Below are 13,610 nucleotides of genomic sequence, written 5' to 3'. Positions count from 1 at the left end.
ATAATTTATTAATAAATTTTCTAACGTGTTTTTTTTTAGTTTTTCTTTTTTTTATTCTTTAAAATCGTATCTAAATATTTATACATACTTATATATACCTTTATCATAAAAAAAATTTTAGGTCAAGAATTTGGAGGGATCAAATTATTTACTTTTCCTTTTTTTTCCTAGCTTTTAATCTTATACGAGTACAAAAGTAATTTTAAGTTTTATGTAAATAATAAGAAGAAAAAATCTATGTAAATTAATTATGAGTTCTTAAAAAAAATTTTTTTAATATTTCTGAATATTTGAAGTATTTCCCACTCTTTAAAGATATACAAAAGCAATTTTATTTTCTTCTTTTTTTTTATTATATTATTTATGCTCTTCTTTAGCAGAGGAAAAATCAAGTGAAAAATTTAAAAACTTAGAAAGTTAGAACTATAATAAACAATAAACTGAAAAAGAAAAATACCTAGAGAGAGAGAGAGAAAAAGAGAGAAAAGAAAAACAAGGCTAAAAACAATTCCACAATAGAAATAAAAATTCCTTTTAGAAATGATACTAATAAAGAGAAATAAAGGGGAAGAAAATTCTAAGATCTTTTTTGAATCGACAAGAAAAACAATTAAGAGAAAAAAGAGAAAGAGAAAAGAAGAAAACGAAAAAAGAAGAGAGCGCTTTTTATTTTCAACTTGAAACTTTTTTAATTTTGATTTTAAAATTTTTTATTTTAAAAAAAGTACCCTAGGTATTTTTATTTTTTGAAGTGCTACTACGAGTATAACAGTTTTGCTCATATATTTTTCTTTACAAAATTATTTATTATTGTTTCAATAAAGTTGTTATTCTCTGCAAAATGGAAACTGTGTATAAACAGTACTTGTATTTTATTATAAAATTTAAATTAACATTGCAGTACGTGTAATTTTTTTTATAATCTAGTCTTTTAAATATTTAATGAACTAGTACAGCTACTCAGTTGATTTGATGAAATAATCATAAATAAACATAAAACTAAATAAACATAAACTTATGGTGTTAGAATTACTAGAACACGAGAGCGAGTTTGAACATTTTGTGAAAGATTTTATAAATAAAAAAAATAAGAAACGAATTATTTAAGAATTAAAAGAGAATGAATGCCTTGCATTTTTCAATAATTTCGAAAAAAAATCCGCACTTTCAAAATGGCATCATCTTTTTCTGTGTGATTAACTTACTAGATGTCTGGGTATACATATAACGTATAAGAGAATTAACACCAGAAACAGGGTGCCATTTTACTCAAACTTAATCATTATATACTTACAATTCATCATAAACAGCTTTACCATTAAAACTGTATTCAGTAAAAGGCTAATTGTTCCCTTTAAAATTTTAGGTTTTGATTAAATAATCCTTACGGTAATCGTTAATATTAATTAAATAATCCTTACGTTATGGCTCATCACCTACCTATTAAACTCAATGATGCAAGAAACTGGTTCATGGCTCTGCGATATCATACACCAGGCCTTTGCCTCTTCCAGGAGCAAAGTAAGATAAAAAAAATATTAACAATCGAGAAGAGAGTTTGAAAGTCTTATTATACAAAATACAAAGTTTGGTGCGGTTAACACGCTCTTCCATCTTATTTGCTCCATAATTTTTAAATTTTTGTTTTGAAATTCGAAGGTATTCACCCAAAATTTAATAGTTTTGTGCCAGATTATGCCAAAAAGTTTTACTATTATAACATCTTACAAATATGAAAGATACGAGTATAATAAAATTTTTACTATGATTGTTATTAGTTTCCCAATTTAAACCAAGTTTATTCAAACAAGAATTATTTAATTATCCTAAAATTTCAAGTTCTACAGTTTTTAAATATTGAAAATTGTTGAAATTTTTATTGAAATTTGTTATAATTTTTTCGAGTGTACATATTTACGTATAGGTATACGTACATACGTTCAAATATTTATAATAAATTCTTTTATAAATACATTATAATTTATATTGCATTATATTATCTGATTTAATGTATATTTATACACTTAATTAAAATTCAATTTAGTTTCCGAAATTATAGCATTAAAAAAAGTAAATGCAACAAAATAGAAATAAACACAGTAAAACCTCAATATAACGTGCCGCCAAACTTCAAATATATTGCTCGTAATATATAAGAAATTCGCTAAATAGAATAATATTGAAATTTAATACATTGAATAGGTTAAAATTGAATTTGTCATCTAAGTCACCAAAAGTTATGGCAAATATTGTAGCATACTTTGAGCTGCCATAAAAAATTTTTCTGATTTTTATTTTTTTTTTGAATTTAGAAATTTTTGTATATTGTTCGAAATAAACTCTGTAAGAAACGGCAAGTTAAATTAGTACATTATAGAGAAAAGTTTATTTTAAAGAAACGTTTTAACTCGTGAACGTTGTAAATTTTCTGGCTCCACAATAATTCTTCGTTAAGTATAGAAATTGTTTATATGGGTGGTTCATTGTATGAAAATTTTACTGTAACTATAAATGCATACTTTGTAAATCCATTGAAATTTCAATTACATACATATATTACAATTTTTATAAAAAAATAAAAATAAAACTGACATAAATTATCTAAATTGGATTGAACATCAAAATGTTGAAAAATTAAATTTAAATTTATTTTATATTGAATAGAAAAGAAAAACACAGTCATTTTAAAATCGTTTCATAATTTTTTTCATAATTTTTTGCTTAAATTTCAACGACAATTTCAACAAAAACTGCCACAATATTTTGGCTTCAATTTGCCATGAGAGTAATATTTGTCAATAATTCTACTGGATGTCTTAGTACTTGTTTTTGCTGACTTCAAAATTTCAAAGTTTACAAAGCTTAAGTGTGGTAAGTGTCTTATAAAAAACTTAACACTAACCGAAATTTAACACTATTATAACTTGTTTAAATTTCCATTTGAATGCAAGTGCCCCGTTATAAGTATATTAAGTTCAGTGAATAAAGCAAATTTCTAAAATGCTATTAAATATCCAGTTATTTGTAAAACTGCAGTTTTGCATTTATTATACTATTAGCAAATTTTAATCACTTATTTACATGTGCATAATTATTTGGAATAAAATAATTCTTGCTTCAAAAAGAACTTCTCAGAAGCTCTGAGAGCATAAGTCTTTTCCAACTTAGGGACCATTCGTTTTATTTCTGTCCATGTCAAGTTAACCATGGCGATTTCATTCTTTATTGTTCTTTTGTCCATGTATTTCTGGGTCGTCCAACACCTCTTCTCCCTTGAGGGTTCCACTTCAATACTTACCTTGTAATTGTTTGAGATTGCCGTTGCAGTGTCTGGCCTATCCATTCCAATTTTTCCTTTTTTGTTACTCTTGAAATAGGCTCTTGGTTTGAAAATAAAATGTTATTATTGTCTTGCGGCTATAAAACTTGAGAGCTACTGCTTCATACTATTTTCATTTTAACATACATACGTTAAAATTAAAAATAACGTACTTATATACATATGCACAAATTATGTTTTTAGAATTAAGTTAGAATGGTTTGATAAATATAGATACTTTAAAATTTAAAACAGAGTAATCATCTATTATTTTTTTTCACTTGATAATAAATCGAAATGACTACTTTATATGTCTATGTGTATTTTCATCTATCGTATAGATACATATATAAGTGTAATTTATTTATATTTCGGATTTTCTATAGATATAAGTGTATGTAGGTTGAGTTCCATTGTAGTAATGGATTATGGAAGATTTTCCACAAATCATAATTAAATAATTTCATATTATAAAATTTTGTACATTTATTATTAAAAAAGTTATAATTCTATTTCATAATTTTTATTGAATTATGAAATACGATTAGAAATTATTTTCGATATTGATGGTAAAATTAATTATTTACTTTATTGTTACTTAGTTACTTTTAATCTTCTAAATACATTGTTCATATGTATGCAAGTAAGGTACATTTTTGTAAAAAAATTGAGATTATTTAAATGTGAAAGTGCATTATAAATTGCAAAGTATTTCATGAACACAAAATACCAAAACTATTTTATTGTTTTACTGTGACTTGTGAGGTATCACGAGTCGTGGCTCGTTACGGTGTGGAAATATAACAGTGATTTTTTTTGGATCTGTAAAATATTGTTCTCTTTGAAATATTCTTCAAATTTTTACAAAAACTACATCACTCTGTCCGTTCGTTCGTGTGTCTTTTACCAAACTAATTTAACTACACACTTTAAAATAAAATCCTGAAATCATTACTAGAAACTTATTTTTAAAAACAAATGGAGAATTATGTTTAAGGAGAGGATGTTATTGTTATCTGGACTGGGTTTTGTTCAAATGTCTGGTATAGTTTTTAGGTACTGATAAAAAATTTATTTCGTTAGATAAAAACTTTTTACGATCACGTTCCCTGCCAAGTTCTCGCCTCTCGTTTTTTACACAAGTCAAAATTTTGGTGTCCTATATTTCCGAAATTACAAGCTTTTCCAATCATCTATAATAGCAATAAAGTTAGGCCAAACCAATGGTTTGGAATATAGCACTTTTCCCTTCAACAAGTAAAAATACTGCTTTTAATAAAGTTGGGTCAAACCAATGGTTTGTATTGTAGCACTTTTCCCTTCAACAAGTTAAAATCCTGCTTTTAAAAACACTCTATGTATATCTAAAACACTATTAAAATTATTTTCATTCATAAACGATACTATTTCTAGGATTGCATATATTTAGGATGAACGATTTATGCAGTCTTTGAAATAAAGCAAAAATTAATATAAAAAGGGGTTAACATAATGCTCGATTTTAAGGGTTAATTGTGTGAGTTAAGAAAAATAATTATATTTTTTAATTTCATGGAATTTACCAGTAGCTTTCTGCGTTTATAAAAATTTGGAAAAGCTTGCGGTTTCGGAAATATAAGGTGTCAAAAAATTCAAATTTTACGAATTTCAAGAGGCGATAGCTTGAGAGGGGGTGGAGATGGAAAAAAATTTTCTTCTAACGAAATGAATTCTTTGTTAATGTCTAAAAGCTCCTAAAATTTCAAAGTTCTTCAGGCTGGGGTCTTGAAGAAAAATGACATCAAAAATTTGGAAAAAAAACGACTTAAGATAACGGTAAATTTGAACGACCATTTTGTTTTTCTAAAGTTTAACTGTAGTATACCGCGCTAGGGGAAGCAAGCCACTGTCTTTCTGCGTTTGCAAAATTTCAAAAATGCTTATGGTTTCATTGCAACAAATAGTTAAAATAGGCCATTTTTAGTGTTTTGGGGGGGTATAACTTCTAAAGGGGAGGAGATAGGTAAAAATTTTGTTCCACGGAAATAAGTTTCTAGTAAAGATCTATATACGTATTAAATTTCGGCTTTCTATCTTTAAGAATGTAGAAGTTTTGTAAACAGACACACGGACAGACGGACGGACGGACGGACGGACGGACGGACGGACGGACGGACAGAGTGAATAAGCACTTTTTTTCAAAAATTTTTTGGAAAAGTGCTAAAAACAATCCAGCTATGTAATACATTATTAAAATTACTTTCATTCATATACAAAAATATCTCCAGGTTTGCATACATTTAGGATGAACAATTTATGCAGTCTTTGAAATAAAGCAAAAAAAAAAAATTAAAGAGATCTTAACGGTGATCTTCGATTTTAAGGGTTAAACGGATTTTAGATAACGGTAAATTTTAAAGGCCATTTTGTTTCTTTAAGGTTTAAGTTTATAGTATGCCGTGGTAGAAAACTGCTTTTCTGGTTTCACTGCAATATGTAGTTAAAAAATGGCATTTTTACTATTTTAGAGGGGTAAAACTTTTAAAGATGGAAGATCTAATAAGCACTTTTTTTTCAGAAATTTTTTTTGGAAAAGTGCTAAAGGTAAATGCCATATTATCAAAAAATATTGTTATAAGTATCTACCTTAATTCAATTATTTAAACGTATCATGGTTAATGAATGCAGCAAATTGGCTATTGCAAGAGAACACAAAAATCTCGTGCTCTTTCCCCTGCTCTTTTTTTCATATAGGCATTGTTTATTGTAATAGTGCTCTCAATATAACAGTGCTAATGTGTGTTTGTTCGATATTAAATACAATTTTGAACATTTTGTTTGTTTGAAATAAATAATTTTATTGAAATATGGGCGATCGTAACTTATTGTTGTTAATTGTGCATATTTTTATTATTATAGATTATTGAATTTGCCATGATATTTCAATTTTTTTTTAGAATAGTATTGTAATAATTTAAAATCTAATAATTATTTTGATAAATTTTTGATATATTCAATAGTTTTTGTTATCCTTATTTTTTATCTACATATCAATTATTTTATTATCCTTGCAAATAAATAATTTATTGTATTGAAATTTTTCTCTTTATTTGAAAATTACGAATATTATTGATTAAATCGTATATGTAGTATTTTATAAAATGTAAAATAAATTTATGGAAAACTTTATATACGATAAGGAAATAATGCAAAATTATAGATGTAAATCCTCTACTTATGTATGCATTTATCCATATCATATATTTACCATTTTATCTCTTGAAATTCATTGTTTGAATATTATAAATGAATTTTTAATATATTTATAATATTGTAAAAAGATCTATAAGTAATCACACTTTGTAATTCTAAAATATAGAAATTTTATAGAATTTTTCCAAAATGAAAAAAGTATGTTGTAATAATATAGTGACATCTGTGTTTTGGAATACATGTTAAAAAAAAATTGTCATTGTTTTATTGTTTGTATTTTGAATATAAAAATGAATATTGTATTGGTAGCTTTATAAAGTAGAGATTAAAGATCAAAATATAAAATAGACCTTTTAATCTTTACCGTATTTTTATATTGTTATTTACATACATATACGTTACATATATAAGCGCATACACATAATACACAAATATAATATATTTAAATGAATTTAAAATGTAAGTATATGTATGTACATGTGATGTTTTATAAATAAATATTTTATTTATGCAGTGGTTAAGTATTATGTACGTATTATTTATTTGCAAAGGTTTTTTTTTACTTATGTTTACAATATAGGCTGGGTCGGTTTATAACGTACATATATAAATGAAATTTTTTCGTTTATGATATTGTAGAAAGAAAATTGTAGCAGTATGAAAGAGATATTGCAAATTTCAAATTTCTTCAGACCTTTAAATCGGAATGAATGAAAATCATTCAATTTATTAGAGCAAGCTCTCTCATTGGTGCGAATTAAAAAAAGAAATGAGAAAAAATATAGTTGACTGTGTCAACTCTGTTATAACCTTACGAATTTGTTATCCTATGACTTTAAGCTGCCGTATTACCATATTAATTTATGCAAAATTTCAGCTTCAAAACACAATGGCCCTAAATATATATTTGCCTGCGCAAAAATTCCATACTATAGTATAACTTCTTAGATGTAGCCAAATAAATTTTGAAATTGTATGGCAGCTATCTGAACCAGTAACTCGAAATGGGTTAACTCGGACAACTATCATACAACCCTAAAAAGTAATTTTAAATATTTCAGAAACTAGTTTTTATCATCAATTTGTTGAAGTGTAGTGCATAGTTCAATCGGTTAAGATCGAATGAAACGTTTTTTTTTTTTACTTTTCTCATTTTGTGATGGGGTAGTTTTTCTTTAACAACTTTTATGATTCGTTATACCTTGCATCCATGTAATTTGTACATATGCTTGTAAATATGCTTATTATTTCAAATATTCTTTATATACTATTATAACACATAGTATCATGTAGCTAGCATACAAAAATATTACAATCGCAACTAAACTACCTTTATGGGAGCAATATAACCATACTAGCTTAAGAAAATATTTTGTTAATTCTCATATCCGTGGTGAATTCAATCTATAATACAAAATAAATTTAATATGTGTATGTTTGAATGTGTATGAAGTTCACTTATATAATAGCTAAAAATGTTTCAAATTTCTCATATATACGATTATAGCAGATATTTTTCTTCTAAAGATAAAGTATAAAAATAAGAAGGGAAATATCAAAAGCAAGAGAAAATAAACTAAAGCAGAGTTAAATTAAAATCAAAGCCACCCACTGACACAGGAAGAGAATTACTAGGGCGAATATTATATTTTGTTATACTTAGTTTTATTTATGTGTATCGTAAGTTTTTATTGATTATATTAATCTAATGATGTTGATAATTTTGGTGATTTCTATTTTAGTCATATAATATAATGTTGAGGAATAATAATGTATATAATTATTGCATTTTATTGCATTAGTGTCAATTGTCTGCTCTTTGATATTGCTATAACTCTAAGTAAAATAAATAAAGTTGCAGATAAAAAATTTTAATACATTAAATAAACTATATTGAGTAACAAATTCAAGAGATTCTATATATTTCACACTTTATAAATCTTTAATTAGTGAAAAGAGGAAAAGAGTTAGTCAATAAGGAAAAACAAGAAACAAACATTTCTTTTCTCAGACATTAGAATATTGGCTGAAATTTTTATAAAAGTATCATTACATTCGATTCATATCGTTCGATGTAAAATTTGCTGAATTTCAAAATCGGGCCTTTGAAAGAAAAGTAAGATTAGATGGTTTATAAATTGGCACGTTTCGCTCTAAGAATTTGTAATTTAGAGCTCGTATTTATATTGCTGAAAATGATCTGTTTTGAAATAATTCTCTTAAAAAGAAAATCTCTTTTATAAATTTGCATAAATTAAGGAGCAGTACTAGAATAATATTGGCGGTATTTTTAATTTTTATTAGTGTAAAGATTCAATATTTTTCATAAAAAGTACGGGAAAAGTTTTGACTAAGAGGACGTTGGCCGCTGAGTTTTCGTTTTTACAAACTATTAAAATTGTGAGACTCATCAAAGTTGCCTAGTGGAGCAAAAGACTGTTTTCAACGGATAATTTGCAACTCGATATTTGTCTCCCATCTTCTGAAATTTCTTGCCTTTTAAAACTAATTCCTGTTACGTTTTGACAATCTATAGAAATTATGTTTTCCCAAAGAATCATAATAGCTCAAGTCGTCTTCGGTAGAATGAGTTTTATTAAATAACGCAATAAAATCTTTATTTTATTAATATTGCGCAGTTCTACTAAAAATGCTGAGAAAATATTATGGGTTCTGAAAATTTTCCAAAATTATTTTCCAAAAGGTTTTTTTATTTATAACCTATCTTGTAGTTGTATGATTCAACTAAGCAATACATATGCATACATTATTTCCAATACCATCTATGAATAAGCTATCAGAATTTCACTATGAATAAGCGTGAATTTATAAAGAAAATTTAAATATTTAGTTACAGTGTATGTACATGTGTATATGTACTTATCTATAGAAAAAATGGAGAACATATTGCGCCATAACGTGCATACATAAGTACCTGCGGAGGCTGTTAACCGATTTTTTGAATTTTGATTTTAAGATTGTAAAAATTTATCAATATATTGAACGTGATATGACTCTAAAGTATTCGGTTTTTTTCTTTCTTTATAAGAAATCAGTTAAGTATATTTGAAAATTGGTTTTATGCATCACAATCTTACAATCTTATTAATTTTTTATAGGAATCCCTAAATGATACATTTGAAATAAAAAAAAAAGGAAATTTAAACTCATATGATCAAAACCATCTTTTACAGAACAAATTTTTAATTTTCTCTTCTTCATAAGAAACTTTTCAAGGATTGCTTTTTTTACATTATACCTTAAATCAATATAAATGACGATGCTAAGCAATAACACCCCTAATATGCAATTGAAATATTTGTATAATTTAAAAGAATTTAAATTGTAATTGAATTTAGGTCTTATTCAATATCCAATAAGGTGCAGATTTTTGTCCTTCAAAGTGGCAAACCAGTTAACTAAACTTGAATGATTTGAAATTAAAAAAAAATTTACAGCCAGTATTTCATTGGGGGAACAGTGAATTAAAGCTTAGTCAAAATGTCAAGAGAAATGATAGCTAAAGAACTTTTATAATGCATCGTCGAAAAGCATTGCTTTCCACTCTTATTCAATATTGCACTCTTTATTACAATATTGTCTTTAAAGCGATAAAAAAGTCTAAGCAGTTCGTTACGCAACATAACTAACTCCATATTTGTTACTGCCTCGATAGTAGGGGCTAGATAGTTTACTCCTTTTCATAAATTTTTCATGTCAATTAAAACCTAACACAAGTTTTTTTGTGTAGTCACCACAAATGCGCATATTGCCAACATTTGAAATTACTTTTGATCATGAAAAGTTAAATAGAATTGCTGTTAGCATATAAATTATAAAATTAAATTTAATGCTTTCATTATAATAAATTAAAAAGTTGATAATATAAATTTAAATGCATATGTGCATATATGCAATTCAATAATTTCTAATTTGGAATTAAATTAAATGAAAATAATTATAAATAAAAGAAAACTATTATGCATGCATAAATATTTTGTTGCTGAATGCATAATGCATATATGACCTTATGACCTATGATTTTATGACATAATACCCCACATCAGTTTTATATTCGATTTTTTAATTTTTTTTTTTTTTGTTCTTTTTGGATAAAAAATAATAAATGTTGTAACTGTAAGTAGAAATTGAATGAAAAAGAAAAATAGAGAAAAAATAAAAAAAGAGAGAAAAATAAAAGCTAAAATTGAGTTCAATACTCTCATGTTTCGTTTTTCATTGACTGCAAGCAACATCGAAACTTTTAACCTATATGACGTTTCAATTTCCGTTTTTCTGTCGTTCGTTCTCTTATAGATTCGTTTACTATGATGTTTTAATGTTATAAAATGAAAATGATATTTTTGTTTTTGTTTTTTTTATAAATATTTTATTAAACGTCATTGATCGGATTATTTCGATTTTTCAATATTAATGTATGCAGTAGTTTTTATGAATAAATCGATATAATATATACGTATGTACGTAGGTATATAGGGATAGTATAGTAGAGTATCAATAGAGTGATGAGTCTAAAAAAGAAGTTATTTTTTTTAGCTACAGAAGAGAAATGTTGAATAGAAATGAACGGAATTGAAAAGCAATAAAAATTTTAAAAATTTTTCAATAGAATAATTTGAAGAGAAAGTTTTAATAAAATTTTAATGAATTTGAAAGAAAATTACTTTTCTGATTTTAGAGAAATCGAAAAATTTTCATAATGTTGAATAAATATATTTATTTACTTGTTTATATTTAATTAAAGATTTAAAATAAAAAAAATATGTTTTAAACCATAATCTTTTCATATATAATAGCGCACATATTTCTAAAAAAAACTTTGAAAATATTTAGTTTTTTCCCGTTTGGAATTTGTCTTCTACCTGACAACTCTAACGAATCTTAATTATTAACAGAATATTGTATTCGTAAATATTTTAATCTAGAAAAAGAAAATTAATTTGTACTTTTTTTTCCTTAAGTTATTTCTCCTAAAAGTTTGGAAATTGTCATTGTTTTGTTCTTTATTTCTTTGGTACAAATCCGTACAAAAAAAAAAATAGAAAACTAATCTCTAACTGGTTGTGGTTTTTGGTACCCACATGTAAAAACGCTCTATAAACTCACTGGTTCGAGTCCAGTTCGAGGAGAAAAATTTTTTAATTAATTTTTCTGCCTTTAACTTGTTCCTTTGATTACGTCATCCATCTGTTCTGCAGTTGCATGAAGAAATGTCCATTAAGTTAAATTATTAGTGTAATAAACACATTACTTATTAATTTCACAACTATGATGTTGTATTAGTAAAATTCATAATACTCTATAAACTCTCAAAAGTGTTACATTAATCCTCCTATTTACTCTTATACATTGCTTATAACAATAAATGCTGTTACATAATCGTTACAAATTTATGCAAATTGCAAATAAAAATATTTTTTGGAAAAAATTTTGAAAAAATAATTTGTACAATTATATTTTAAAATTCAATGAGCTTAATTTGTTATAAAAAAAGAAGCAAATGATTATTGGTAATTTAAAAATATTGTACTGTATAAAAATACTCTACTGTATCACACCTATGTATGCAGTTTTAATAAAATCGTACGTGTACGTGTGTATTTCACATGTGCATGAGTAACGAATACGTTTGGATTCAAGTGTCGATACAAAATTCATTCTACGTATAGTTTGCATTTTCATTTGTATAAGGTATATAAATGAGTACATGCATAAATATTGTATGTGTATTTATTTAAAAGTTTGGTTGTGAAATCTGAGCAAATTCTCTTTTTTGCCTCATATTTTCGTCTGATGTGTTCGGGAAATGGAGTGGTGAAAAAATAGGTAAGAAAAATTTTTTTTTCTTGTTTTCTTTTTATTTGAATTTTTCACAACTTTAAAATTGGAAAATCGTATTTTTTTTCTGTTGAATAAAAAACTTTTTTACTTATTGTTTTAATTTTATGTTTTACTTATTTTTTCTTTTGTTTTTCTTTGATTGCTCTTTAACTTGTAGTCGATCACGACTTTATTGAACAATTTAACTTGAAAAACAAAAAAAAAAAGAATCCAATAAAAAATTTATGAAATTGTAGTTAAAATGCAATTTTTTTTTCTCCTCTTGCCGCTACTATTTTTGAATTTAGTTAGAATATTTCTGTAGTGCATGGTAAGAGTTGTTCTATGAATGAATAAATCCTGAAATTATAATAGACATATGAACATGTACATTCGTATGTGCAATATGTGTGATATTAATGTAGAAATTTTTTTTTTGAAAATTATGTTGAATATTTTTAAGGATTATTTTTTATTCAGGTGATTAGATTAAGTATATAGTTTTTTTTTGTTTTTAATGATTTATGTATGAAATTAATTTGAAGGTTGATGACGGAACACATTATGTATTTAACAAATGTACACCATCTGAATGAGAATAAAAAAAATGTTTATGAATAAATTTTGTAGATGACTTTTAAATATTATAAAATTTAAAGAATTTGTGAGGTTTGATATGAACGCGATTAAAACTTTTGTTAGAAATTTTGATTCTAACATGTTATTTTTTTCTGCAATGATGGTAATTTAATATTGGGAATATTTTATATGAAAAAATTTGTTTTATAAGTTTTTATTTTATAAGAATAATTCACCGGCGAATCTCATTTTTGCCTCATTAGTGGGCCAGTGAGTAAGAATAATTGGCGCAAACTTCAGGTCTACAAAAGCTATTTCATTACATCAAGAAAATGCCACATTACCACATACTGGTGACTTAATCGAACCTAACTTTTTCGTTTGCATCATGAATTGTTAGTGTTACAATTAATTAGGACAATTACTGCAGCATGATTAATAAATTCTTGTTTCAAAAAAAATTGTAATGTTAATTATCTGAAAGTTATCAAATTTCAATATGCCTTACTATTGTGAAACTAGTGAAAAATAGATCTTTCAATTGATATATTCAACTATACCCCTTCATTTTCTGAGAAGCTATGCGAGGTTACTCATTTTTGATAATAAAACGCGTTTGCTGCCTTAAAAATCAATGTTGTTCGTGCTATTTTTGAGATCTGGTTAGAAGTGCTCAAAA

The sequence above is a fragment of the Condylostylus longicornis genome, unplaced genomic scaffold (genome assembly GCF_029603195.1).
Source record: "Condylostylus longicornis isolate FDR11 unplaced genomic scaffold, ASM2960319v2 ptg000040l, whole genome shotgun sequence".
NCBI lineage: Eukaryota > Metazoa > Arthropoda > Insecta > Diptera > Dolichopodidae > Condylostylus > Condylostylus longicornis.
This window is presented reverse-complemented; position numbering follows the sequence as displayed.